Genomic DNA, 27,966 nt, shown 5'->3' with positions numbered 1-27,966 from the left:
ATCACATTGTTATGTGGTAGAAACAAACTGCAGCGAGAGGGCAAAAAAAAAAACCAAAACAAAAACAACTCATTCCACAGATCTTCACTGTTGTGTAATGAGATTACAATGCAAAGGTTTGCTACCCATGGGAGGTCTTTGAGCAATTCACCACCCAGGAACCCAAAACGAACTAGATGAACTCTGCTTAAAACAATAAGCCGAAGGTTTCTGTATTGTATTACCTCACCAGGCAAAAGTGATGAGAAGAAATGGGAATATAAGAAGGAAATAGGTAAACTTCCTATGGTTACTTTCTCATGACACATTTCTCTTGAGCATTCATAGGTCAGCACTGTTTTATAATAACCTGCTTTTAAAATAGCATGACAGAAGCATGTGTAATTTGTGTTTAGTGACCTGAGAGCAATCTTTCAGTAAAACAGTGTGGTTAAGTGCCTGCCAAGGCAACCCTTGGTCTGTAATCCTCTAGGAAATAAGGGCGGAGAGTATTCCAGAAGTATCCATTGCTTTCTCTTGTTTATTATGGGAAAATCTATTGCTTAATGTGAAATTTTTTCTCTGTCTCAGAAGCCCCACTCTACGTGCAAACCATGAGGTTCATATTTTCTTGCTCAAAAAGAGGGAAACAAACTCTTTTCCTTTTGCCAAAGCAAATTAGCATTTATGAGATTTATTTTCTTATGTATAGGTAGTAGCCCAGAACCACACCCCTCGCCAAATCTGCTTCTTGCGTAGCATGTCTCCAATGTTAGAATGAAAGAAAAAGTAGTGCTCGAAGATAAAATCTATTATCTTCTTCAAAATACTCACACTGTGGCAGAAATGGATATCAAGTTTTAGAACAAGGTGAAGGTCTGAAAAAAATCAGGTTTTTTTTTCTCATCATCATGACTGAACTAACCTTAAATTCAACCAATTTGACCTTCTGCCTGTCACCTAGCCTTCCTGTTCCTGCCTCTCCCTTCTAATCTCCCTCCTTCCTTCCTTCCCTTGACAAATATTCATTGATGACCACTTACACTGTGCCAGGTGGTTGTGCTAGGCTCCAAAGGTGAGAGAAAAAGAATCCAAAATGAATGAAAAGTTTTCTCTCTTATATTTCACTTTGTACACTCCTAAAATTTAAGTTTCTTCTAACAAGTATCACTTTCTTTAAGGTATCCTAAAAGAACTTTTTTTTTAAATTGTTTTTAATGTTTATTTATTTTTGAGACAGAGACAGAGCATGAACAGGGGAGGGTCAGAGAGAGAGGGAGACACAGAATCCGAAACAGGCTCCAGGCTCTGAGCGGTCAGCACAGAACCTGACACGGGGCTCGAACTCACGGACTGTGAGATCATGACCTGAGCTGAAGCCGGACGCTCAACCGACTGAGCCACCCAGGCTCCCCTAAAAGAACTTTTATAAAAAGCAATCATGTCATCATAAAACAGAGCTTGACAAATTTTTTCTGTAAGTCCAAACAGTAAATATTTTAGGCTTTGTAGGCCATATGGTGTCTGCTTTGTGAAAGCAGCCATAGACAATACTTAGAGAAATAGGTGTGGCTATGTTCCAAACAAACTTTATTTACAAAAACAGGTCATAGTCCATTTTTCATTTGCTGAACCCTGATCTAAAAAAATTGAGACAAGGCCCTGCACTCCAGGTAAACATAACCTAGTGATTTTTTTTCCAGTAACATCATGCATGAGACATAGTAAGCATTAAATTAAATATCAGAGCACACTGATCTTAAGGAAATTATTAACCATCTCTGGGCTTTAGCCTCCTGATTTGAAAATTATAATGGAAACGTAATTAGATATTCTTGAATGTTTTTTCAACTCTGAATTTTGCTTATGTCTTATCATACACCAACTCCTATCATGCAGTCAAACTTATCAAGAATAAAGGTTGCTTGCTAAAATTTCTCTGAGCAGTATATGCAGAGAACAGGTATCTCTTGCCATTGATAGGATCTAAAGTGTGGGAGCTGGCAATCTGAGAAAAGCCAATTACGAGTCCTGCTAAACAAATAGAAATAAGCCACATTTCATTTAAGAAGCATTTTTATATACATTTTCACATACAATCCTCATTACAAGTACATTGGCTAGCAAGAATAAATATTTCCTTCACCTTTCAAATAAGAAAAGAGAAGATTAGAGAAATTAAATGATTTGCCCATTGTCTTATATCTAATGCCTAGCCAGGCAGAACCTTATTCCCAGCCAAGTCCGAATTCAGAGCTCTTCAAACCATGCCAGACTCCTTCCAAAATACACACTTTGAATTACTTAAAAAACTGCAGTATGAATGTGAATTGTTGGAATGGCAGCACAAAAATGACTAGTGAATTGCACCAATAAAGGTAAGTGTTTTGTAATCGAGTTCTATGAAGCAAGGAAACAAAACACAAGACAATAGAAACAACCTGTGATGAAGAAGCCACCCACAGTGCCTACAGTACCTGCAGCCCACACCAAAACACAAGTCTCACACGCAAGGATGAGGCATGCAGGTCAAGGAGAGCTTTCCTGTTTAGCCCGTGAAGACAGAGACACCCCCTTTTTATTTTCTGGAAGAAAGTAAAATGATAAAACTATTAATATCTTCCTAATTAAACATCTTCAAAATAAAAATACATTTACCAATTGTACATTTTAAAAACAATATTTTTCTATTAGTGGACTCAGAGCTTTGTTTATTCCAGATGACAACAAAAAATAAAAATACATTTACAAATTGTACATTTTAAAAATAATTTTCTTCTTTTTGTGAACTTGGAGCTTTGTTTATTCCAGATGACAACAAAAATGTCAATTATTTCCAAAAAACTGTATTTTTCATGATTTAGTTTTCACTTGTTTCTTCATGTTTTTCACACTCCATCTGGTTCTATGTATTCAATGTCCTTTTCCTTTTTGCCAAGTTCAAAAAAAAAAAAAAAGGCACATGCACTACTCTGTGTCTTCAAAGCATTTTACAAACACTACCAAATTGGAATTCTTTATGGTTTAAAATTAGCTCCTTCTTATTTTTCTCATGAGCCTCTAAAATGCCTCAGCAAATGGGTTTTCTTCTGTTGTTTCAAAAAAATTGTTTACTTAAGTAAATATTATTTGTATGTCATTCAGCATGTATTAGAACATTTATATAGTCCAGGCTTTTAAGGAAAAAAAAGATTAAGAAATGGTAAATTCTTGTTTTTATTTTTCCTGTGAAGTTTAACATTGGTTTACCACATTCTATTGGTCAAGCGCTATGTGTTGACAGAAAAGGAAGCAAATCTCTACCTTTCAGGAAACCATGATTGTGGAGCCGGTCACATGAATACCTTATTTCACTAAAGGCAGACAGATGAATGCGAGCTAACAATGAGGATATCGAGCACTAATACTAAGTCCTTATTATGTGCAAGGCATTTTCTAACAGATCCTCACACAATTAACTCAATTAATACAACTACAGGAAACAACAAAGTACTCTGAAGTTATGGTATGGGAGATAGAAATTAATTTCAACTGTTTGACTAATTGGCCAAGTTCGTAGGCATTTTAAAGGGTTCTCAAACCATTTTTCTTTCATTCCTTCACACAATGGTCTTATTAGCTATGTTTATGCCACATTTTTCTTCCCCCCCCCCCCTTTAAATGTATAGTTCACTAAAATCTCCTGCTATGGGCTGAATAGAGTCCCTGTCCAAAATATTCATATGGAAATCCTAACCCCCAGTGATTCTATTTAGAGATAGGGCCTTTAAAGAGGTAATTAACTTAATCTGAGGTCATTAAAGTGGGCCCTTATCCAACATTAACAAGTGTCCTTATAGGAAGAGAATATTTGGTCACAGACGGGTACAGAGAAGATTGCTACCTACAAGCCAGGAAGAGAGACCTCAGATGAAACTAGCTTTGCTGACACTTTGATCTTTGCTTTGTAGCCTCCAGAACCATGAGAAAATAAATTCGTATTGTTTAGGCCACCCAATCTGTGATGCCTTGTTAAGGCAGGCTGATCAGACTAAGTTGTATATGTTTCTAACATGACTTTTCATCATATTTACTGCTATTTTATTTATGTCTTGTATTTTAAAATGTTTTTATTTATTATTTTGAGAGAGGGAGAGAGAGAGCAAGCAGGGGAGGAGCAGAGAGAGAGGGAGACACAGAATCCAAAGCAGACTCCAGGCTCCAAGCCATCAGCACAGAGCCCAGAGTGGGGCTCGAACCCACAAACTGTGAGATCATGACCTAAGCCAAAGTAGGACTTCTAACCTACTGAGCCACCCAGGCGCCCCTATGTCTTGTATTTTTGAAATAACCCTTTATAAAAAGGACATAGCATTTAAAAATTAAAATTGAAGGGATGAAAACGAGACCCCATAATGGCATTACCAGGCCATCAATACGTTAAGTGACCTTAACCCACTCCCATGGAAAGGGCAGTTAGAGTCACAGGTGATACATCACCTCTAGATGTATCGTCCCAGCCCTGATGGTAGAAACAAAAGCTTATTTGCCCTTTAAAAAGTGTAGATAACAAATAGATAAAATTCACACACCATAAGAGAGCATTTATTTAAGAGTTGGGAAAAGAAACCAGATGGTCTCCTGTCCTTTTCCACTCTATTCTTAATGGTAGTTCCTATGATTTTGAAGACTGTGTGCATTTTTCTAAAACATTACAATTAGTTGTTAGAGTGGCACAGACCAGGAAAATAAATACTTTAAGAAAGATTGTATAGAACCCAAAATCACATAAACTATTATTAGAATTATTTTTTAATTCGGAGCACCTACTGGGGCAGGAGGGAGCAATTAAAGGTCATTCTTGTTTACCTTGGACTCTCAGAGTCTTCAAATTAAACATTCTCATAGCCTAGATTCTGAGATTTGGGCCTGCACAGAAAGTACAAAATACATCTGCTTAGAATTCAGAGGCTTCTTTGACGAAAAATATTATTAATAGATAATATTATACTGCTTATTTTTTCTATGTCAAGCCCCCCTGCTCACTATGAACAACTACTGCTTCTCCTGCCTCTTCCTTGGCAGAGGTTTCAACTCCTACCCTCTGTCCCTGATAACTTACTTGCAAGGCACAGAATACAGTACAGTTCTGAAACATGCCCGAAAGGAAACACTGTGCATGTGTGTGTGAGTGTGCACGTGTGTGTGTACATGTGTGCCTCTGTTGCTTTCACTTGCCTGGAACATTTTAGCTCCTTTCCTCTCCTTTTTAAATTAAAAAAAATTTTTTTTCCTCTCCTTTTTAAAAATTTTCCTGGAGAGTATGTTTTTAATTATTATTAATTATAAACTTTTTTGAGTTATAATAGACCATAAAAGTACAAACATTCAAAATTTATTTTTTTTAATTTTTTAATTTATTTATTCATTCAAGTTAGTTAACATACAATGTAGTACTGGAATCAGGAGTAGAACTCAATGATCAATCACTTACATATAACACCCAGTCCTCATCCCAACAAGTGTCCTTCTTAATGCCCATCACCCTTTACCCACCCCCTCACCCACCTCCCCTACAACAACCCTCAGTCTGTTTTCTGTATTTAAGAGTCTCATGGTTTGCCTCCCTCTCTATTTTTATATTATTTTTCCTTCCCTTCCCCTAGGTTCATTTGTTTCTTAAATTCCACATATGAGTGAAATCATATGATGTCTGTCTTTCTCTGCCTGACTTATGTCACTTAGCATAATATCCTCTAGCTCCATCCACGTTGTTGCAAATAGCAAGATATCATTCTTTTTGATTGCCGAGTATATGATATACATATGTGTGTATATATGTGTGTGTATATACATATTCATATATATATTCATCAGACGGTGGACATTTGGGCTTTTTCCATAATTTGCCTATTGTCGATAGCACTGCTATAAACACTGGGGTGCATGTGCCCCTTTGCATCAGCATTTTGCATCCTTTGGATAAACACCTAGTAGTGCAGTTGCTGGGTCGTAGGATAATTCTATTTTCAATTATTTGAGGAACCTCCATGCTGTTTCCAGAGTGGCTACACCAGTTTGCATTCTCACCAACAGTGCAAAAGTATTCCCTTTTCTCCTCATCCTTGCCAACATCTGTTGTTTCCTGAGTTATTAATTTTAGCCATTCTGACAGGTATGAGGTGGTATCTCATTGTGGTTTTGATTTGTATTTCTCTGGTGTTGAGTGACATTGAACATCTTTTCATGTGTCTGTTAGCCATCTGGATGTCTTCCTTGGAAAAGTTTATTCGTGTCTTCTGTCCATTTATTCACTGGATTATTTGTTTTTTGGGTGTTGAGTTTGATAAGTTCTTTATAGATTTTGGATACTAACCCTTTATCTGATATGTCATTTGCAAATATCTTCTCCCATTCCATTGGTTGCCTTTTAGTTTTGTTGATTGTTTCCTTTGCTGTGTAGAAGTTTTTTATCTTGATGAGGTCCCAATAGTTCATTTTTGCTTTTATTTCCCTTGCCTCTGGGGACATGTCAAGTAAGAAGTTGCTGCAGCTGAGGTCAGAGGTTCCTGCCTGCTTTCTCCTCTAGGATTTTGATGGCTTCCTATTTCACATTTATGGCTTTCTTCCATTTTGAATTCATTCTTGTGTATGGTGTAAGAAAGTGGTCCAGTTTCATTCTTCTGCATGTCTCTGCCCAGGTTTCTTAACACTATTTGCTGAAGAGACTGTCTTTTTTCCATTAGATACTCTTTCCTGCTTTGTCAAAGATTGGTTGGCCATACATTTCTGGGTCCATTTCTGGGTTCTGTATTTTGTTCCATTGATCAGTGTGTCTGTTTTTGTGCCAGTACCATACTGTCTTGATAATTACAGCATTGTATTACAGCTTGAAGTCTGGAATTGTGATATCTCCAGCTTTGGTTTTCTTTTTCAACATTACTTTGGCTATTCAGGTTTTTTTCTGATTCCATACAAATTTTGGAATTGTTTATTCTAGCTCTGTGAAGAATGCTGGAGTTGTTTTGCCAGGGAGTGCATTGAATGTGTAGATTGCTCTGGGTAGTATAGACATTTTAACAATATTTGTTCTTCAAATTCATGAGCATAGAATGTTTTTCTTTGTGTTTTCTTCAATTTCTTTCCAAAAATTTCTACAGTTTTTGGTGTACATATTTTTAAAAATTAATTATCTATTTAATCTAGATTTACAAATTTATTGCTCTGAAGTTGATTTTTTTCCTATAATTTGTCAATGTGTTATGTATTGTCCTTGTTTCCCTTTTCATGTCTACAATTATCTGTACCTTTTTATCTTGATCATATTTACTAAAGTATCATATTAATCTTTTCAAACTACTATTTTTTGTTTTTATTCAATTTTTCATTTTTTATTTTCTAGTTAGTTGGTTTATGCTTTCATTTACATTAATCCTTTTTTCTATTCTGTTCATTTTGTTCTGTTTCCTGGATACTTGTCTTAAAAGCATAGATTATTTATTTTTAATACTCTTTTTAAATAGATACACTTGGAGCACATGGGTGGCTCAGTCAGTTAAGCGTCCAACTTCGGCTCAGGTCAGATCTCACAGTTCATGAGTTTGAGACTCTGTGCTGACAGCTAGTAACCTATAGCCTGCTTCAGATTCTGTCTCCATCTCTCTGCCCCTACCCTGCTCACACTCTGTCTGTCTCTTTCTTTCTCTATCTCTCAAATATAAAAATAAATAAATAGATAGATAGATAGATAGATAGATAGATACACTTAAGTTCATACATTTTCTTCTCAATTTTGCTTCATATTCCAGTAGATTTGTTATATAACACTTCACTTATTTATTTATCTCTGAATAGTTTACAAGTTCCATATTGATTTGCACTTTAACCTCATAGTTATTTGGTTGTGTGTATGTGTTTGTACACACGTATGTGTTTAATTTCCTCATATATGGAGATTTTTTGAGTAGCTGAATTTCTTGTAATTGTTGATGAATAAGTAAATGCAGCCTGTATAATATCACCTTTATGGAATTTGCTGACATTTTCATTGTGGTGTAACGCATGATAAATTTTTGTGGCTGTAGTCTGTGTGCTTGAAAATGATATTAGTTTTGCATGCATGGTACAGGCTTCTTTGTACAGCTACTCAGGCTGGTTAAGTGCATTACACAACCCCTCCATATCCCTTCTTATTAGTGGGTGGTTTCTTGGTTGGTTTCCGTGAGAAGGATGTTCAGTCTCTCACTGTGATTATGAATTTGCCCACTTTACTCTGTAGGGCTATTGGTGTTTGCTTTACATAGTCCCCTTTGTGGTGCTCCAGCTAACCAACTTGTTGGTTGCCCACGCCTGTGGGCCGTAATATCTATGACTGAGGTGATGAAGCAGGCTTGCTCCTTCTCATATTCAGTGACAGAAGTTCTCTTGCACATTTTGCATTCTTTTTCTTTCAGGATTTCTTTATATGTTCTAGTTCCCTGAGAGTCTTTTCTTGGTTTTGAGCATTACACATGTATAAAGTTGGTTTTTAGCTTTCATATGGATTTGGTGAAAGATGTGGAAGGAGAGGCTAAATAAAGCATCCGTTCATTTCAATCCTTTCAAGATCGAGTTCAAGAGTTACTCTAAAATGCCTTTGATGGCCTTTCTCTTCCATTACTCCAGGCTCCCCTCTGATCATGCCACTCCTTGTCCCAACTTTGCAATGCCACCAATCTTGTTTCGGTTTCTCAACACAGAAAGCTCTTTCCAGACACAAGACTTTTACACGTTGATTTTCTCTGCCTAGAATTTCCATTTGCTCTATAATTTACCTATTAACCATACCTATCCTTCAGGAATCGGGTTCAATGGCACTTACTCAGAAACTTGCTGGATAATCTAATATAACTCAGTTCTACTTTCTTCCAGTACCTACACTTTTTTCAGTAGTATATTTCAAAATCTTATTCTTTTTTAGAGGGGGGGTGGGAAGAGAGAGAGAATCTTAAGCAGGCTCCATGTTCACCATTAATGACCAACACAGGGCTCTATCCCACAACCAAGCCGAATCAAGAGTCAGACCTGAGCTGAAATCAGAGTCAGATGCTCAACCGACTGAGTCATGCAGGCACCCCCCAAATCATATATTTTAAAAAATCTGATTGTTTACTTGTTTATTTCTTCTTCCCAATTAGTTTCAAACCCTAATTGTACAGAGACTATATCCATTTGTTCCTCACTATATTTCTATGCAGAGACAGGACCAGCAATATAGTAAGTATCAGAAGAATGTTTGTTGAATGAATGGGTGCATATTGCCCTCAAATAGTAGCACATTTAAGATTGAGGAAGGATCACAAGCACTAATAAGGTTAAAATTCCACATAGGATGCATTCCATCTTAAAGAGATGTACTTACTCTGAGAACTTAAGAAAATCATAAAAGCTACGAGTTATAAAGTGCCAGGCATTTTATATCCATTATAGCTAATCTTTATAATAACACTTACATGTACAGGGGAGTAAATTGAAGATTTGGGAAATTAACTAACTTATTCAAGATTGAGTTATCCATAATAGCAGAGCTAGGATTCAAAACCAGATGTGTTTCTTTCTAAAACTTGTCCTTTCTTTACGTTATCATTCTATGCACCATTAGGTAACATTTGGTAGTCTAAGAAATAGTATTAATTTTATTTTGAAAGCAATTTATTTTAAGGAAATAAAGTGATATTTTCAGCTTTAAACTTAGATAAGTAAGGCAAATATAAAATGTGATTATCAATTTAGACTCAAAAAAATTTAAATAGCTAAATAAACACTCAAAGATATCCCTGCAGACTAGGTCTTTAGATTCTTGGGGCAGAACCTCTCTAACAAATTTTATTGAGTCAATTTACCAAAGTGAATAGACATGACCATAGGATTTAATGGGAACATATAAGTGCCAGTTTTTATTTCTCCATTAAGGCCATGTGGATGGGCTACATTTAATACTTTCCTCAGTCTAAACTGCCATGCATTAAAATAACAGCTCAAGTCAATTTGGGCCAGTTTTGTCACATAAAGCTGATAAACATCTGAATAATTAGATCAAATATCTGGATGATTGGTGACATCTGTAATTGAACTGATGGAACATTGAGTATTCTAGAAACAAAATAAGAGATAGCTTTGCCTTACTCACTAAGACTAGAGTGAGAAAATAAATAGTTGTCTTTAAGACCTTTATGCACCTGCCTAATATCCTAAATGTGTCTCATAAGGAGATGAACATGATGTGTGTGTGTGTGTGTGTGTGTGTGTGTGAGAGAGAGAGAGAGAGAGAGGGAGAAAGAGAGAGACAGAGACAGAGACAGAGAGAAAGAGTGTGTTTACATTCTTATCATCCCTAGAGGGGATTTGTTTATTTAGTTTCTGCAGCTGAATATTAAAACAAAAATGAAGAGAACAACTTGGAAAGATTTTTATAAAAAAATAGATTCACTCCACCCTTATTACAGCATTATTTTTACTTAGCAAGTTTTCTAATAGTTTTGCAATAGAAGCAATAAAGAAAAGGTATAAAAATCTAGAACCTAATAAATTACAAAATTTCAGAAAGAAAAACCTCAGTAATGTTTAAAATATCAATATAAAATATACCCACTAAGAAAAATATGAGATGACAAAACCTTTGAAATAAACACATAAAAGGAGAAACTGAAATACCTTTGAGTGTCTCATGTAAAACCCAACACCTCAATTATTACAATAAAATATACCAAAAAGCTTACAATATAAGAATTAGCAATTGTCTTAACTTAATTTTCCTCATATTGAATTAAAATAACTTATATTTTGTTTTCCTAAAATACTGCTTTTGTAAATTTATTTCATTCATCTGTTTGAATTTTATTCTCTTTTGAAGGTATTCATTCCCAGTATAAAGAAGACCACTGTATCTTCCCTATGTGGGGCACATATGAATAGTATTCATTAGGTTTGTTGGAAACAAATAGAAACAAGCATAAAATGGCAATTAAGATCATGGGTCTGCAGCTAAATATTTATCTATTTAAATCACACATGCAAAAGACATATAATCCATGCATAAAAGATGCCTCTAATTTCTATTTGGAGAGTTTCTTTCTATCAGAAAAGTTAGCTAATCTATCTGTGCCTCTGTGTGCCTCACTGACAAATAAAAATAACGATATAACAATAATACAATAAGGTCATTTAGAAATTAAATTAGGTAGTATACACAAAGCAATAGTACCTGACAGTGAGAAAATGCACAAAGCCATCAGGAAGGAAAATAATTCACTGGTGTATTTCTAGTAATAGTTTTGTAAATTGGGCTTTATAAATATATACTGAAAGTTCCAGTGTACGTAGAGCCATCTCTTTCACAGAGACAAGAATGGAAGGAATTTAAGCAAAAGACCACAAGGAAGAAGATGCAAGGAATAAAGAACAGGAAATTGTATTTTTTTCTGTAGTGCTAAGGGCAAAAAAAAAAAAAAAAAAGGAAAAAAAACACTAATCTTTGTGATGTGCTGCCCTGAACATTTTACAAACTTGATCTTCATGCCTTGATATCTTGTTTTTTCCCCCCACACTTATCTCATGAAACTCAGTGATCATTACAAATCAACCCTTTCTCTGGTTTCATCTTCAATGTCCCCCTCTCCTTGTTTCCCATTCAGTATTTGACAAAATAGTTTGACCTCCACCTCTCTCCATTCCTTTTGCTTAGAGAGTATGACAGCATATGGATTTTTTTCCTTTATTCATTTCTCCTCCCACTCTTCTTTCTCCTTGCATGGTATTTTTTTTCTTTCTTCCCCACCGCTTCTTGGACATTTTCCAAGGTTTTTTTACACTAGATAAATGCGATACTGTGAAACACCAACCCCAGTATCTGATATATGAAAAGTGGTCAACAAATGTAAGTTCCCTTTGTTCTCTGACACTTCTTTTCCCAGTGATGTCATCAGTGTTCCTGACTTCAGTAATCACTTCCATATAGATGAGGCTTAAACTTCTGTTTTCTACTGACTTCTCTCCTCAGATCTACTTTTCTGTTCCTACCTACCTGCTGAATGACCGGCTATTAATCTCAATTCTTCCTTTCCCTGCTCTTGTCCACATATCACTACCCCCAACTTCTGCGCAAATCCTCCAACTTTTTATAGTCCGGGTCATTTATTTTGATCATTCTCAAAATATCAGAGATAACTTTCTTTGTTCTCACTTTTAAAAGTCACTGGGTCTTAGAGGATCTATATTCAAAATATCTAACACACTCATGTCCTTTTCTAAATTCTCAATATCACCTTACTAGTTTGACTGTAAGCATTCACACTCAGGCAATTTAACAGACTGAAGAGCATCTCAGTCCAAATCTCTACTCCCAATATTTTGTTGTCACTAATGATACATTAATCTTTCTATAAACGTGCCTGGAGTATTTCTTTGATTATGATCATTCTTTTAAAAAAACACTTTAAACATTCTCCCATATTCAAACTCAATACCTTTTGTAGTAGCTATCAGTTTATGTTTGTAGACTTATCTCTAATGATTTTAATTCTTACTCTGTGTTATAGCAAAGCTACATGACTAAGAGCTCCCTGCTTCTGCCTTGTCCTTTCTTACCCTGTCTCCTTCCATATGAGATTTTTTTCCCCCACAGTCATTGCTGATTGGCATTGAACCTATAATGTAAGACTCAGAGTATGTATCATTTTCTTAAATGAGTGACCCTATTCAATTCTAAGGCTTCAAAAACAGGAAACATATATAACACAGCTTTTTGTTGTTTAAAGTCTCTACCGTAATGCTCCGCATCTTGTAAGTAAAATATATCTGATGAGTGTAGGGACATATTTGTCCTTAAGCATATATGTATGCTATCACTGTGTTCTAGAATAAAGCCCTTCGAGAGAAGGGGCTTTGTCTTATATTTCATGTTTCATTTCTCTACAGTTCCCAGAATATTCCAGAAACACCTAAAAGAAGGGAAATAAATGTGATTTTATTTTGGTTGTTGGTTTTGAAGAGAGCAGATAGTTATATCTCTCAGATTGAAATATGAAATAACCACTAGCGCGGTCAGAATGAGCCATTTCCAGAGGCCTAATTTGAATGATCAGAAATGCAATTTCAGCAACAGGAGCAGGAACCACTGTAACCACAACCAGATTGGAGCAAAATATGATAGGTCTTGCCCTCAAAAAAACTCAGCACTTGTGATTAAAAAAAAAATCTAAATAGGCCAATAAGAGAAATGGTTGGAGAGGAGAAAAGAGTCACTTAGTGCTGCTGATGACTTCTTCATCAGCGGATGGAATGTGGGGGATTCTGAACTGCAGCTGGTGCTGATAGGGGCTTAAATATTCATGTCAGCCTTTCAAGAAGGGATCCACTAATATTTCCCCCCCATAATCTTAGAGATGAATACAAGTAAGTAAACGGGAAAGAAGATTTCCATTTTCTGGCACACTGAATACAAATGCTGTCGCTGTGTTTTGATAGCAATCTAGGGAAATGTCTCCACTCGCTCTTATCTTGGTGATAAGAAGCTTTTATGAGGTGATTGACAATTCATTTTTTTAGGATTTATTTTTTCCATTTTCTTCCCTTTTTACTCTCCTTGGGTATTTAGTCCCTGACCAGTTCTACCAAAATAACAGTTTGAGAAATAGTTTATTGAATAGGAGTTTTAGCAAAAAAAAAAAAAAAAAAAAAAAAAAAAAAAAGTCCTAAACTCAAATCCCCAGCTCCTTCTTTAGGATAACATAACTATAAACAAAGTAAAAAATAAATACAAACAAAAATTACAGTAGCTTCTATTTGTTGAACACTTACTCTGCAACAGCCACTATGTGAGAACTGTGTTTTATTTTTTTTTTTCTCCTTTACTCTTTATAACAATCAGGCTTGTGAGGCAAGAAACTTAAGCTTCAGAAAAGCTTTGGTTCCAATATTGTGACTGCAGAGCCTGTGTTCCTCATCCCCGTGGTTTGTCCCTCTGGCTCTACACTGCTGTACCTTAATTAACCTCTATGAACTTCAATCACATTGGTAAGCAGGGTCTAGCCATAAGTCTTACTGTAATCCTCAATTTTGTGCATATTTTACTCCATTAGAGAATTATTTACTTCACTCTGTACTGATTAGACCTGGATTGTATTTGATACTCATGAGCAATAACAAAAGTAAAATGAAATGCAAGTTATTGGCTCCTCTAAAAAGGTTACTTAAGTAAAAAATTTGGAGTACTTAATTTTAATCAAAACTTGCAAAGACCATATAAATATTATAGTAATGTGTACTCACAAAGAAAAATTTTCCTTTGGGAAAGGTAAATGGTTAATTAGAGATATTTAGTTAGTTATCATAATTTGAATCCTAAGAATTATTAAAACTGTGTATGTGATAGTTAATGTTGACTTTTCTTGGCCTATGTGCCAAGATATCTGGTCAAATATCATTCTGAATGTCTCTGTGAGGGTATCTTCGGATGGAATTACATTCAGATTGTCCACCATTAGCTGGGTGGGCCTCATCCAATCAGCTGAAGGCTTGAATAGAAAATGTCAATCTTCTCTAGCAAGAAAGAATTATCTATCAGATTGTCCTCCTGGTTCTACAGGACTTGAATTGCAACTATTTCCTGAGTTTCCAGCCTGCTGTCCTTCCCTATCAGATTTTAGACTCACCAAACCTCCAGTCATAATAAAAATCTCTCTCTCTCTATCTGTTTCTGTCTCTATTTCTCTCTCTCCTGTTGGTTCTGTCTCTCTGGGGAACTGTTCTCAGTATATTCTGTTAGAGCAATACCATTTATACTTGAGGAAAAGTTTCATCACTATTTTGAAATTTTGAAATCTCTGCATTACCATCAAAATGTTGAGATGATACTGGTTATTGAAAGAACAGAAAGAAAGAAAGAGACAAAATGAGAGCTGTTAGATGCAGAAAAGATTGCATTTTTAAGGACCATTTAAGTAGTTCAAGTTATTCAAATTCTGGTTAATGGTGACAAAGGAGTTTCCATCAAATATAAAAAGAGTGATTAATACACTTCTATCATTTGCTACTTTTTATGAGATCAAAGTTCTTTACAGATTGGTCACTATCAAGATTTCAGAGAGGTGGTCATTTAAGTTTTTGATTAGAAATTTGGTGAAGACACTTCAAACACAAGTTCTAAAATAAAAGTTATATCCACGTTTGCAAATTCAAATTCCTTAGCTGGAAAAAATTGAAAAATGTTTTATTTGAAAGTACAACACAAAACTATTTAGTTTCTTTCCTAACACTCTGTATTTTACTTTTTACTGTAATTATATGACCTAAAAATGTATTTTTTTTTAAAAATCAAGATCAATGTAGACTCCCCAACCCCCTCCCCAATTTATCCTTTTAAGTCACATAAATATTATGATTTGTGATGTGTCATAATATGAAAAAAGTTGGAAGCACTGTCGAAAAGAAAAAATAGAACTGGATTTTTTTCTAATGGCAATAATCATTAAACTTTACAAAACCAAAGGGCATTAGAGATTCTGCTCATCAAATTGCATGTACGTGGCTTTGCATTCTGTAGCAGGAAGTACTTTAGATACTCTTCAGACTTTAAAAGCTATCAGATACGATTGCCTCCTTGCAATGAACAAGAAAAGGCAAGACTAGACAAATGGAAACTATTTGGAAAGTTGTTGCAATAAGCCAGGAGAGAGATGATGTAGTCTGAATAAAGATAGTGACCATGGTGATAGAGAAAAGCAGGAAGCTTTGGGAGATATTTATTAATTAGAATCAATAGAATTTTGTATTGATTTGATGGGAGGAGTCATGAAGAAGGAGGGGGGAAATCAAGGTTTCTGGCTTGAGTACTACAAATTGGCAACAGTCCCTATAAAGAGCAGTCTGTTACCTGAATATGGGGTAGAACTACATTGTCACTAGTCCTTACCCTCTTCATCCTCAAGTGTCTGGTTCTCTCAAAGACACGAAGGAACACAAGAAGACTGTCAGCTCTTTGACATTTTCTTCACTGATCAGAAAAAGAATGGAATAACTTTTACCTTCTTCACAAAGTCCCACAGGTCTTTCCAGAATTCTGGATCAGGTAAAGACTTTAAAACTATGAGACCTAGGGGCGCCTGGGTGGTTCTGTTGGTTAAGCGTCCAACTTCTGCTCAGGTCATGATCTCACAGTTCATGAGTTCAGAGCCTGGGGCCTGACAGCTCAGAGCCTGGAGCCTGCTTCAGATCCTGTCTCCCTCTCTCTCTGCCCTTCCTCTGCTCGTGTTGTTTCTCTCTCTCTCTCTCTCAAAAATAAATAAACATTAAAAACAAATTAAAAAAAAAACTATCAGACCTAACTTTAAGCAATTACAAGGTGCCTCCTGATAAAAACTTTCTTTCACTTAAGTGAGAGCTTACTCTTTAATTATTACCACCAACCCCCACTGCAATCTGTATTGCTATCTTTTGTTTTTATTCAGTTAAGGAAATGGAGAGATCCACTGTAGTCTTGAGTGATTTTCTGCTTCAGGAAGGCAAAGGTATTAACTAGGCAGTAAGAAGTAAATCAGAACACATTCAAGATGAGAGAGGCCTTGTAAACCATTTGATGTACCTTCTTTAATCTATAGGCAGGAAAACTGTGGCCCCGGGGGTGAGGTACAGTGGGCTGAGACCAGGGAAAGATACAGAGCAGACTACAAAAGATTACTAGAAACATAAATGTAAATGAATTAATGAGTCAAATCAATTTTTCCATCTCAACTACAATATTTCACCAAAACTCAGGATGCTGTCAGTTGTAAAGCATGGGGGAAGAAAACCTACCAATTAAACTATGACAAAATACTAAGTAGCATCATTGTAGGATACATCCCAATTCGAGATTTGTTAGTATTAAAAATATATGTGTCTTAGAATTGATGAGCTCCAAAAGCAAAGCTCCCAAAAATCCTACGATAGTGAGCGGCATTTCTAACCTACTTTTAAAAGTTAAGAATCCTTGGAACACTAAGATACACAATGAGAAATTTTATACATGGCCAGCCCCCCTCCAGGATTTGGTCCTGCCACAGCTGAATCAGGAAAGAAAGAAACAAAGTGAGAGAAACAGAAAGAGAGAGGAAGGGAGAGGAGGAGAGAGGAGGAACAGATTATAGAATGGAGGAACAGATTATACACAACTTTATTCTCTAAAAATTCTTATATTTCTTGTATTATAGAGAAATGGACTCACAATTCTGTGTTTGGGCTCATTCATAACTTTGTTACAAGAAAAAATTATAATAATGTATAGTTATTTATTCACATGCAATGACTATAAACTATAGTTCGGAAAGGGTCACAAACCACAGAAGTTCTGCCTTCTGCTTTATTTCAAAGCTTATAGCATCATTTGGGACAAGACTAAGTAACTCTGGAAACACTTAGACGGTATAAAATGCACACTTTTATTTTGTAAGCATTCGTTACATGAGTCATTAGATAAATTTCTTCTTCTAAGTAAATTTATCAAATTATTATTAAGTCATAAAATTTTAAGCCAAAAATGAATAAAGAAAGCACATGCTCTAAATTAGAGGAAGGAGGAAATAAGAAGGTATGGGGTGTGGTGAAATGCATAACCATGTAAATGTTATCCAGCTTTCTTAAATTGGATTTTTTTTCTTTTGAGGTTAGATTCTTGCATAATATGTATGGAATAACTTTTTCAGGAGTGTAATTAGAAATGCAGTATGAAAACCCACCTTCTTGCAACATGGCATTACTTACTCCTAAGAAAAATAACATAATATCAAAGCATATGTTTCACTTTAAGTTGCCAGATCACTTGAAAGTTTTTTTCTAACAGACTTAATATGGCTGGGAAAAGCGTATTTCAGATTTGACATAAGAGATTATCACACATCTACTCATCATGTTGTACCTAGGTGGCCTTTGAGTTTCAATGCTGAGAGTTTCAATGCTGAGAAGTAGTCTTCTTATATTTCAGAGTTTAAGAGCTTTTAGAAACAGCAATCTCGCTGAATTCTTGAAAGAACTTGTTATACACTTAGAAAATTATATGGATTTTTGAAAATTTTTATTTTAAATTTATTTAATCTAAAAAAAATCATTCACCCATTTTCCCCACCCCCACCCCACCTTTTACATACACCAATCTGTTTTCTCTATCTATAAGTCTGGTCCCCCCTCCCCCCCCCCGATTCCACATATAGGAGATATACAGTATTTGTCTTTTTTTTTTTTTTACAGTATTTGTCTTTATCAGACTTATTTCACTTAGCATAATGCCCTTAAGGTCCATCTGTGTTGTCACAAATGGCAAGATTTCTTTCTTTTTTATGACTGAATAATATTACATTATATACGTATATTATACACGTATATATATACCACATCTTCTTTATCCATTCATCCATTGATAGATACTTAGATTGTTTCTATTTCTTGGCTAATGCAAATAATGCTGCATTGAACATGGGGTGCATGTATCTTTTCAAATTAACATTTTGTTTTCTTTGCATAATTATCCAGAAGGGGGATTGCTGGATAAATGGTAGCTCTATTTTTAATTTTTTGAGAAAACTCCATACTTTTTTCCATAGTGGTTGCACCAATTTACATTCCCACCAACAGTGCACAAGGTTTCTCTTTTCTCCATATCTTCACCAATACTTGGCATTTCTTGTCTTTTGATACTAGCCATTCTAATAGGTATGATGCGATATTTCATTGTGATTTTGATTTGGCCGTCCTTGATGATTCTTGAGGTTGAGCATCTTTTCATGTATCCATTGGCCATCTGTATGTCTTCTTAGGAACACTGTCTATTTAGATTTTCTATCCATTTTTAAGTCAGATTATTGACTTTTTTGCTATTCTGAGTTCTTTGTATATTTTGGATATTAACCATTATCAGATTTATGATGTGCAATTGTTTTCTATCATTCACTAGGTTGCCTTTTTATTTTTGTTGATGGCTTTCTTTGCTGCCCAGAAGCCTTTTAGTTTGAAGTAGGCCCACTTGTTTATTTTTACTTTTATTGCTTTTGTTTTCAGCAGATCCAAAAATATCACTGCCAAGACCTATGTCAAAGGGGCTTTTCACCTATGTTTTCTTCCAGGATTTTTATAGTTTCAGGTCTTACATTCATGTTTTTAATACATGAGTTAACTTTTGAAATGGGTAACAGTCCAATTTCATTCTTTCACATGTGGCTGTCCAATTTTTCCAACATCATTTACTGAGAAGACTGTCTTTTCATCATTATACATTATTGCATCTGTTGTCATAAATTAACTGACCATATATACATGAGTTTACACCTGGGCTTTCTATTCTTTTCCACTGATCTGTGTGCCTGTTTTTATGCTACTATTGGGTTTTTAAAAATTATTATTATGGGTTGTAATATAGTTCGAAATCAGGGAGTATGATGCCTCCTGCATTGCTCTTTTTTCATAAGACTTCTTTGGCTATTCAAATCCTTTGTGGTTTCACAAAAAATTTAAGATTATTTGTTCTATTTCTGTGAAACATAGCATTGAAATACTGATAGGGAGTGCATTAAATCTGTAGATTTCTTTGGTAGTATAGATATTTTAACAATATTAATTCTTCTATTCCATGAGCATGCAATATCTTTCCCATTATTTGTGTATTCCTCAATTTCTTTCAATAATGTCTTATAATTTTCAATACACAGGTCTTCTCCTTTGTTAGATAAGCTTATTCCTAGATATTTTATTCTTGTTAAAGCAATTATAAATGAATTGTTTTCTTAATTTCTTTTTCTTATGGTTTGGTATCAGTGTAAAGAAATGCAATAGGTTTTTGCGTATTGATTTTGTATCCTGTAGCTTTACTGAATTTATTAGCTCTAACAGATTTTAAAAAAATTATTTATTCTTGAGAGAGAGAGAGAGAGAGAGAGAGAAAGATCATGAGCAGGGAAGGGGCAGAGAGAGGGAGACACAGAATCTGAAGCAGGCTACAGGCTACCAGCTGTCAGCACAGAGCCTGATGTGGGGCTTGAACTCACAAACCTCAAGATCATGACCTGAGCTGAAGTCAGACACCTAACTGTATTATACTACAGTATTATACAGTTATGTAAGGTATAACCATTGGGGGAACTGAGTGAAGGGTACATGATACTTCTCTATTCTATCTTTGCAACTTCCCGTGACTCTAACTTTTCTATATCTATATCTATATCTATATCTATATCTATATCTATCTATATGAGAATCAATGAGTAATGGTGATGGATAAGGTTGAAACATGTTCAGTAGTTAATGACATTTGAGTTTGTGTGTATGTGTGTGTGTGTGATCATACTTAATTTATTTGGCTATTTTGATTAACTTCAAAAAAAGGGAATGAGATTCTTTATACCTACTGAAAGGGACATGTGCTGAAAAGTTGAGGAACACACTTCCCATTTTATAGAACCATAGTACCAAGTGCAGTTTTTTTTTCCAGTCTACAAGGCGGAGTGGAAGTGAAGCACAGATTGTTGCAGTGCACAGAGCTGGTGACCGGGAGTTACAGTGAGGAAGACTGAACCACAGTGAGTTAAGCTAAGCCACACTGGTCTCCTGGCTGTGCTTCTTAGGTCATCTTGGTCACTAGTAGAATATTGTTGCACACTATCATACTGCTCCTTTAATGTATGGGACTAATACTTCTGGAAGAATATTTTTAAGTTAACTCTACCCCCAATGTGGGGTTCCAACTCACAACCCCGAGATCAAGAGTCGCATGATCCACCAACTTAGCCAGCAAAGCACCCTTAAAAGAAGTTCATTAAAGTAAATTCAATTCCTTTGCAAGTATTCAGTTGAAATAAATTAAAATCTTAAGTAGAAAATTATAACTACCAAAATTATCTTCAGCACCTACTACACAGTTCACTTCACATTCAGGGCTGCGGACAGTGCTCCTGAGCTTTGTCCTCATGAAGCTTATTAAAAAACACAGAATATGAGGGGCACCTGGGTGGCTCAGTCGGTGGATCATCCGACTTCAGCTCAGGTCATGATCTCACAGTTTGTGACTTTGAGCCCCACACTGGGCTCTGAGTGGGCAGCTCAGAGCCTGGAGTCTGCTTCAAATTCTGTGTCTCCCTCTCTCTCTGCCCCTCCCCCACTCATATTCTGTCTCTTTCTCAAAAATAAATATTCGAGAAATTAAAAAAAAACAACACAGAATATGATGGAAATGAAGACTAAAGTCTAGACATGTACAAATGCAATTAAACATCTTTGGCCTGATGCAAAGTGTATAATAGACCTGAAGCAAGAAGAAGAAATATTTCTTCATATATAAAGGTACTTCTGAAATTATGTATTGACAATTAGAAGATAAGAGTGAAAATATAAAAAAATTACATCGACATATAGAAAAGAGCATCAATGGGTTTTGCAAAAGGCTTGTAAGACATAGTTGTTGTTTTTTTTTACATCTAAGCTTACGAAGTTATTTTATACATGTTTGAAGAAAAATATAAAACTTATTTTTAGGCCAAATGTTCATGAACAAAAACGTTGAATAAACCAGGTATTCGAATTTGGGCTGGAAATATTAATGTTATTTTAGTTTTTGTGAGTGATTTCCAGGACCACTTTGACAAGTTAAGGATGATAGTAAGGAATAACTACAAATTATTACAGGTTTTATGACATAATTGATAGTGTTTTCCAAACTTAAAGCCTAAGCCATGTATCTATGAGTGCCAGATAAGTCTCTCACTTTATTTCAAAGTCCTTCATAGTCGTGCTTTAAAAGATCTTATAGCAGTAGACTCAGTAGTTAAAATTCATACTGTCTGTGTCACACTTACGAGGCAGAAAATAATTCATGGCTAGACATCCCAAATTTCAAGTCAGGTTCTTTCCAGACACATCTGTGCACCAAATGAAAATGCAAAGCATTTCATTGCATAGTACATCATTTGATTGGGGAATAAATGGAAGATTTATTCCTAATAGTTTCTTCTGCTGTTCACATTTAAATACATAAGGTAAAATGGAAAGGAAGTTCTGGTTTGGTACTGCTTTCATTACAATCACCAAAAGCAGTGATCTATAGTTCTCCCCCCAAAAGAAGAAGAAGAAGAAGAAGAAGAAGAAGAAGAAGAAGAAGAAGTCATCACTCGTTCAGCTAATAGTAGATAAACATTTAAAATGTTTATCTTAGGGGCACCTGGGTGGCTCAGTCGCTTAAGCATCCAACTTTGGCTCAGGTCATGATCTCACAGTTGATGGGTTTGAGCCCTGCATCAGGCTCTGTGCTGACAGTTCAGAGCCTGGAGCCTGCTTCAGATTCTCTCCCTCTCTCTGCCCCTCCCCCACTTGCTCTCTCTTTCTCTCTTTCTCTCAAGAATAAACATTTTTAAAAAAGAAATTAAAATTTTTATCTTAAAAATGAACACTCTTACATGAGTATATGTCTTTCCCAGTGAACTTTGTCTTATTCTGTATACTAACCATCCTTGCTGTTGAGTAGAAAACTTGCAAAATTTCTCCTACATACCTTAATCTTTACCACCATTTAAAGAGAAGAAGAGGGGCTCCTTGGTGGCTCAGGCAGTTAAGCATCTGACTTCAGTTCAGATCATGATCTCATGGATTGTCAGTTCAGACCTCATGTAGGGCTCTGTGTTAACAGCTCAGAGCCTGGAGCCTGCTTCGGAATCTGTGTCTCCCTTTTTCTCTACCCCTTCCCTGCTCACATTCTCTCTCTCTCTCTCTCTCCCTCAAAAAACAAAAAAACAAACAAAAAAAATTTAAAAAACCTAAAGAGAAGAAGAAATTGTGATAATAGCTTAATCTAGCAAGTTTGAAACAGATCCACGAGAATAAGTGTAAAGTGTAAGATAATTAAAAATTACATTGAGTAAAGAAAGGAAAAATATTGTCTGTTCTGAAATTTAAGACAAGATGGGAAATGAATTTTTAAAGCTTTTGATTTTGAAAAGTTATAAACAGGAAGTTGCAAAGATAGAATAGAGAAGTATCATGTACCCTTCACTCAGTTCCCCCAATGGTTATAACTGACATAACTGTAGTATAATATGAAAACCAGAAAAATTGACATGAGCACAATGTGTGTGTAGTTCTATAACATTTAATCACATGTGTAGATTTGTGTAATGACCACCATCATCAAGACACAGAACTATGCCATCACCACAAAGATCTCTTTCTCTTGCTATCCTTTTATAGCACCCTTCTGCCACCATCCATAATCTCTGACAACCACTAATTTGTTCTCCACCTCTATAATTTTGTCATCTCAAGAATGTTATATAAATGGAATCATACAGTATGTGATACTTAGAAATTGGGGTTTCTTCTTCTTCTTTTTCTTCTTCTTCTTCTTCTTCTTCTTCTTCTTCTTCTTCTTCTTCTCCTCCTTCTTCTTCTTTTCACTCAGCATGATGCCCTCAAGAGTCATCCAAATTGTTGCATTATGAATAGTTCATTCCTTTTTATTAGAACAAATATGCAGAACTGCCAGTGCTGGTTGTATGATAAGAGTATGTTTAGTTTTTAAGAAAACTAAGCTGCTCTCCGGACTGGCTGTACATTCTCACTAGTAATTGTGCAAGATCCAGTTTCTCTGTATCCCCTCCTGCTTTTGGTATTGTCACTATTTTTACTGTAACTGTACAAATAGATGTGTGGTTATATCTCATCAGGGTCTTAAACTGCATTTCCCTAATGCTAATGATTTTTAACACCTTTTCATGCATTTATTTCCATCTGTATATTTCATCAAAAGGCCTAAGTCTATTTATTTTAATGTATTCATAGGACACCAAACGATATTACACGATACCAAGTAATTTCTTCAAATAGTAAATGTCGTTATTAATCAAAAAAGCTAATTTTCTGACTAAGGCTCCTTTGTGACATAATCCAAGGTATTGTATAGAATAAAATTACAGTGCATATACCATCCTATAATTAATAAACATTAATTAATGTTTAAAAATACTTTCAAAGCAGTAAAAAAGTACAAAAATATAAAATCCCCAAACAAAATGAATCAAAGAAAATAATCAAATACTCAATGTTTTCAAAATAATTTAAAAACAGTACATAAGCTTATAATTGTAAGAGAACAAAGGAAAGGCTTATAATGATGCTTTGTCTGAAAAAAAAGCATTTGTACAGAATGATATGATATAATGTACATATTCATAATAATCAGAAGGTGAGAAAGGATAATTATTTAATATATATTTCTAAATAGGATTATTTTTTAAGTAGCTTTCTTTACACTTGTTTTTACTTCTTAACAACACAAGGAAAGCTACCAAAAAGTCTTGGTATTATATGATAAGTAGACTTATCACAGGGGAAATAAATGTCGACATGATAGTTATTGAAGCTATATTTTGAATGCAGTTGATAATTCTCCTGAATCATTGAATTTACTTGGGTGAAAATATTCATTCTACCAACATTTATTAAGCACCAACTGTATACCTTTATTAAGCAAGTACTGTGTAAGGCTCTTGGAATTCATGGGAAATAAATATTCTCTGATTTTAAGAGGCTTAAAATATAGTAGGGAGAAACAGAATTACAAAAAGCTTAAGTGCACTAATATTTCCTTGAAATGCTAAAAGAAAAAGGAATGAGATCTTATGGTCCAAGATAGTTAACTCTCTGAACTTACAATAAAACTATTCTGAATACTTATTTGATAGAATTTACTTACATAGCACTTTAATTTCTAATTTGTTTTCACTTAGAAATTTCAAATTCATGAAAATTACATAGAAAAATGGGAGAGAGATGAAAAGATGAGAGTTTATAGCAACATTCTGTACCTAATAGTTATGAATTGTATTATTTATTTTCGCTCTATTAATTAATCCAAAAGGTTTGATTTGGTTCTGGCTAATGGAAATGCTATGTATATCTGTTGTATACTATAAATATTTACATATTTCCATTATTTAATAATTAAATACTGTATAAATTCCAGACTGTACGTGTGAGCTAATATAGTCACACATTAAAATGTGACATAGTATCCTAATATTAGAATTCATGTATGAGAATATGAATGGTCATTTCTCATAAATTTGATAGTGTTTCCCAGAACTGAAGACTCCAAGAAAAAAAAAAAAAAAGTACATGCATAAAGTACTCTCTATAGACCTGGAGGGATTTTACAGGAAAATAATGGGAAGAATTGTTTCTAATTCCACTCAGGACTGAATACAGAGACATGAAAGAAAAGACGCTATTTGGATAGAAGATTTCTTAAATGCTTCAAATTTGAAAGGGATAGACGAAGTGTGTTAAAAATATCTACCACTCTGAAAAATACTTGAAATAGAATTTTCCTTTTATAGGTCTAATTAGCCAGGAAAATGGGCTGGATTCCTTCTCAAGGTCACTCTAACCTCTAAGGAATCTATGTATTCTCTTCAGTAAGAACAGAGCCTCCTTCTCTCTTACCTCCATCCTGATCAGGCAAGGTAATTGGCATTCTGTGATTGCTTTCTTAACGCTAATACTACAATAAACAGTGCCATCTACTGACTAAATTCTATAATTGACTACTTCTCAGAATAGTAAATACTCATGTTTGTTATCTGTGTTTACATGAGTCACGTGTTATATTATACTTATTTAAAGCTACCAGGAATGTATATATCATCTATCTTGATCTTCCTGTTTTTTGTTTTTGTTTTACAGATGAGAAGGTTGAGATCCAAAAAGATCAATCAATTTGCCCAAAATTTTGACAGGTGTTTTTCAGTGAGCACCACCATGAACTAAACCCTGGGAATAGAAAGAAATTTAACACTTTGGAGGTGGAAATCAATCTGTAAAGTTGTCCATCCATTGGGGAAAATATGTGACAAATATGATTAATGACAAAAGTATGAAATCCAGATAGCAAGGCAAGTTGAGAAATAGCTGATGTAAAGTTTTAGGAGAAGGAAATGCTAACATATAGTTTTAAGTTAAAAAAATGAAAGAAGAAATACTAAATTAAGGTTATTTTGTTCTTCTCTTTTTAACAGAAGGTTGAAACTATTTGTGGATTGTTACAGAAGCTTGATTTGTTCTCAAAAATGTATGATATATAAAATCAACTCATTTTGCTTTAAGATGTCTCCCATCAATGCCAACTTTTGGATCAAGAACTAAAAGAAATATATCCATATTATATGTAATCTTTTTTTTTTTTCAACGTTTTTTATTGATTTTTGGGACAGAGAGAGACAGAGCATGAACGGGGGAGGGGCAGAGAGAGAGGGAGACACAGAATCGGAAACAGGCTCCAGGCTCCGAGCCATCAGCCCAGAGCCTGACGCGGGGCTCGAACTCACAGACCGCGAGATCGTGACCTGGCTGAAGTCGGACGCTTAACCGACTGCGCCACCCAGGCGCCCCTTATATGTAATCTTTAGCTTTATGGCAATTAGGATGAAACAGAGTCAACTCAATGAAAATGAGTTTTTTAATTGTTTCATTTTTTCATTATTTTTCATTATTTCATTTTTTCATTATTAAGAACTGAGGCATGGTTGGTTTGTATCTGTGCCCAAGACATAAGGTGTATCTACAACTATTAGATCACATCTAAATACTACTTTCAAATGGGTTTATAGTTGCATTCTTTGTAGCATTTTAGTGCAGTATGTCCTACGCAAGCAAAGGATTCAAATATTTATGGGATGGAATCCCGAGCATTCTATCTTCTTATTTAAAGCAGGAAGTTGTCAGGTTGATACTTTTGATTATTACAATGGACCCAGGTATTTTACTGTTGTTGATTTTAGGATAATACAAGCTCATACAAAATATATGAGAATATTAAAAATACACATCAAAATAAGAACCTTAGTGTTAACCAGTAGTAAAATAAATCACTTTGGAAAATATTTCCAATCATCATACTCAAATTTTGTCCTGACATCTCCCATCTTCTAAAATTGGAAAAAAACTAAAAGCACTGAAAACCCAACTTTGACTTTAACTTGAGACCATGAGAGCATATAGGGTTTCAGAACATGGCTTGTTTTCTCTGCTACTCATACCCCCAACACTTTTCCATGAGTCAAACTAGTGTTCTAAGGAAGCAGAATCCACCAGCGCTAAGATGTCAATGGTAATAACATAACAAAAACACCAGAGAAAAGAGCTTTCATAAGTGTTGTGCTGTGCTCAGGATGTACATGGCACTGAAAGTGATTTGGGGACTGAAGACAGAAACCCGTGCTGAGGGCATAGTGCTAGCCTCCACAGAGATGTCCTCTTGGCACAAAGTCAGGATAGATCCCAGAGAAGCTGACTGCAGCAACTGGAGCAAATCCCGAAACCACACTACCATTCAACAGAACACACAGATACTTGTTCTCTGTACATGTATATTGGGGTTTGGATCGGATTTCAAAATAGTTCACACTCAGCATCTTCTGTTTCCAGGATCTTATTTGATGACCCCTTCTCTTTCCATTATTTGATCAGAAGACTTGGAAAGCATGACTCTTTCTGCTTCATTTTTCTCTTCACCTCAGAATTAAGTTTAATGCTCTATTTGCCATCTATGTGGTTGCATTTATGCTCTGTGGCCTTTTTTTTTTTTAACCACATACTGTGAGAAGTTTTAGACCCATTTAGATGCTATCCACTTGCAGGTGACTGGTGAAATCAGAATAATCCAGTATGAAAATGCTCCCAGTTCTTCCTGCATTCTCTCTACTACAAGAACTTTTCCAATCCTCAGGCATCCCAAACTGAGACATTTACTATGTGATTAACCAACATCTGTGGGCTATTTATAAACTGCTTCCTATAAGTCTGGGAGTTAATAAATTGACTTTAGATTTGATCGGTTCTAAATTTTAGGGAAAGAGAGAGAAAGGGTAAAGGAGAGTAAAAGAGAAAAACAAAGAGAGATTGGATCATACATGCATTTATAGAAACAACAGCGACAACCAATGCAGAATATTCACTCTGAGAAAG

At 35.1% G+C, this 27,966-nt stretch overlaps 1 long non-coding RNA gene across 1 annotated transcript; it reads left to right on the top strand.

Moving 5' to 3' along the window:
* Positions 1-121: 121 nt before the first annotated feature.
* On the top strand, positions 122-25,800 carry LOC109248481 (uncharacterized). Its single transcript, XR_002072073.2, has 3 exons — positions 122-274; positions 25,341-25,466; positions 25,687-25,800. It is a non-coding gene; the product is annotated as an uncharacterized LOC109248481 (long non-coding RNA).
* Positions 25,801-27,966: the final 2,166 nt, after the last annotated feature.

Source organism: Panthera pardus, unplaced genomic scaffold, assembly GCF_024362965.1.
Source record: "Panthera pardus isolate Hobbes unplaced genomic scaffold, ASM2436296v1 HiC_scaffold_17, whole genome shotgun sequence".
Taxonomy (NCBI): Eukaryota; Metazoa; Chordata; class Mammalia; order Carnivora; family Felidae; genus Panthera; species Panthera pardus.
The sequence above is the reverse complement of the archived record's forward strand: the minus strand, read 5'-3'. Positions and strand labels throughout refer to the sequence as shown.